This window comes from Colobus angolensis, unplaced genomic scaffold (assembly GCF_000951035.1).
Source record: "Colobus angolensis palliatus isolate OR3802 unplaced genomic scaffold, Cang.pa_1.0 Scaffold24, whole genome shotgun sequence".
NCBI lineage: Eukaryota > Metazoa > Chordata > Mammalia > Primates > Cercopithecidae > Colobus > Colobus angolensis.
This window is the reverse complement of record NW_012115599.1, coordinates 4,531,684-4,534,987: the sequence shown is the minus strand read 5'-3', so window position 1 is coordinate 4,534,987 and position 3,304 is coordinate 4,531,684.

The following is a 3,304-nucleotide window of genomic DNA, read 5'->3' as shown; positions in this document are numbered from 1 at the left end:
AGCTTGCCTCGAACTCCTGACCTCATGATCCACCCACCTCGGCCTCCCAAAGTGCTGGGATTACAGGCATGAGCCACCATGCCTGGCCAAAAAATTTTAAAAATATAAACATTAAACAGGCATGGTAGCAGGAGCCTATAATCCCAGCTACTTGGGAGATGGAGGCAGGAAGATTGCTTAAGCCTGGAAAGCTGAGGATGTAGTGAGCCATGATCACGCCACTGCACTCCACCTTGGGTGACACAGCAGGTCACTGTCTCCAAAAATAAAAAGACACGTGACTCAATTTTGTTTTTAAGTAGAAAAGATAAAAATAGAAAATTTACTGACAAGAAAAGTAAATGGCCAACAAACATATGAAACTCTTCACACTCAGTATTAATCAAGGAAATGCAATTATAACAAGATACTGGCTAGGCGCAGTGGCTCATGCCTGTAATCCCAGCACTTTGGGAGGCTGAGGAAAATGGATCACGAGGTCAGGAGTTCGAGACTAGCCTGGCCAACATGGTGAAACTCCGTCTCTGCTAAAAATAGAAAAATTAGTTGCGCATGGTGGCAGGTACCTATAATCCCAGCTATTCGGGAGGCTGAGGCAGGAGAATCGCTTGAACCCGGGAGGTGGAGGTTGTGGTGAGCCGAGATTGCACCACTGCAGCACTCCAGCCTGGGCAAGAAGTGTGAAACTCTGTCTCAAAAAAAAAAACAACAACAACAACAGAAAACAAGATACCATTGTATACCCAACATACAGGTTAAAAAAAAAAAAAAGAAAAAGAAAGAGACACTAAATGATGACAAAGATCAAAGATGTAAGAATATTGAAATTCTTACAATATACTGCTAATGTGCACTTAATTAGATCAACTTATGATATAGCAATTCCACTTTTAGGAACATAGCCTAAAGAAGCTCTCGGCCAGGCACGGTGGTTCATGCCTGTAATCCCAGTACTTTGGAAGGTCAAGGCGGGTGAATCCACCCGAGGTCAGGAGTTTGGGATCAGCCTAGCCAACGTGGCAAAACCCTGTTTCTACTAAAAATACAAAAATTAGCTAGGCGTGAAGGTGCATGCCTGTAATCCCAGCCACTCAGGAGGCTAAGGCAGGAGAATCGCTTGAACCTGGGAAGCGGAGGCTACAACGAGCTGAGATCATGCCACTGCACTCCAGTCTGGATGACAGAGCAAGACTCTGTCTCAAAAATAAATAAAAATAAGGCCAGGCGCAGTGGCTCATGCCTGTAATCCCAGCACTTTGGGAGGCCGAGGCAGGCGAATTACGAGGTCCAGAGTTCGAGACCAGCCTGGCCAACATGGTGAAACTCCATCTCTACTAAAAATACAAAAATTAGCCAGGCATGGTGGTGGGCGCCTGTAATACCAGCTACTTGGGAGGCTGAGGCAGGAGAATCGCCTGAACCTGGGAGGCGGAGGTTGCAGTGAGCCGAGATCACACGATCGCTCTCCAGCCTGGGCAACAAAGCAAGACCCTGTCTCAAAAAAAAACCCAAAAGCATATACAGGTAGCATGGTATAGTGGTTAAAAGCATTAACGCTGGAGCCAGATTGCCCATAGTTCATATCTATCTCTGCCACTTACTACCTGTGTGACCTTGAGCAAATTATTCAACCATTCAATGCCTCAGTTTTCTCATGTGTTAAATGTGGTAACAGTTCCTATCACATAAGGTTATTTTAAGAATTAAGTGAGTTTATACTTGTAAAGTGCTTAGAATTGTGCCTGAAATATCGTAATCAGTATATCTAAGTGCTTACTAAACAAAATAAGAACGTTTATGACAACAAAACCTATATGGTACCTAGAACTAACATGAGCTCATACCAAGAAAAGAACACAAGTCTCAAGTAAATGGGAAAATTTGGGGATGAAAAAATATCAATGTTGAAGAAATGTTAATTCTCCCAAATTTAATCTATAAATTTAATGCAACTTCAACCAAGCTCTTGACATGGTTTTTCAGAGACTTTACAAGATGATCAATGAATTTACAAGGAAAAATAAAGTGACCAGACCACCAGAAAGTTTTTTTTAATTGAGGAACTTTTTTTCCAGATATTATCATATACTATGCTAACTGTTATAGAGATACTGTAATTAAAACTCTGTATGTTATTAAAACAGGAAGAGGGGTAAAAAGACCACAGGTACAAAAAACATCTTAGAAAAAGACCCATGTATAATATTATAAATTCATGAGAAAGACTGGGATACTTGATTAGCTATGTAGAAAAAGATGAAATTATATTTTAAACTATACAGAAAAACAAATCCCACAGTGATTAAATATGTAAGTGTAAAAAATAAAACTTTAAAAAACAAAAATACATACACATATGACAATATCTTTGTGATACTGGAGAAAGGAAAAACTTCATCGACAACAAATACAACAGTATCAGTAAATACTTATGGAGCTTTATGTATAGTCACTCTTCCAAGTGCTTTACACTAAATAACTTACTAAAACAAGGTACAAAAGGCACAAACCACAAAGGAAAAAGATGAACAAATGTAACCACATTAAAATGAAAATTTTCTGTATGACAAAAGACATCATAAACAAAATGAAAAGTTAAGTCACAGTTAGGGCGATATCATTTGCTAAGAAAATGCCAAACAAAGAATTAATATTCAGAATATTTATATATATACAGAGAGAATGAGACTTTTTTTTTTTTTAAGAGATGTGGCCTAGTTCTATCAAACAAGATGGAGTGTACTGGCATGAACATGGCTCACTGCAGTCTCAGCCTCCTGGGCTCAAGCGATCTTCCCACCTCAGCTTGTCAAGTAGGAGGGACTACATGCACGTATCACCATGCCCAGCTAATTTTTGTGTTTTTTTGTAAAGACAGGGTTTCGCCACATTGCCCAGGCTAGTCTCAAGTTTCTGAGCTCACAATCTGCCACCTTCACTTCCCCAAGTGCTGAGATCACAGGTGTGGAGCATGGTGTCCAGCCCAGAATATTTTTTAAAAACCTGCTTAAATAAATACAAAAAATACATATGGGCCAGGTGGCAGTGGTTCATGCTTATAATCTCAGTACTTTGGGATGCTGAGGCAGGAGGATCACTTGAGGCCAGGAATTTGAGAACAGCCTGGGCAACATAATAAGATCTCCTCTCCACAAAAAAAAAATTTTTTTTTCTTTTGGGATGGAGTCTTGCTCTGTCACCAGGCTGGAGTGCAGTGGTGCGATCTCAGCTCACTGCAACCTCTGCCTCCCGAGTTCAAGCGATTCTCCTGCCTCAGCCTCCCAAGTAGTTGGGACTACAGGCG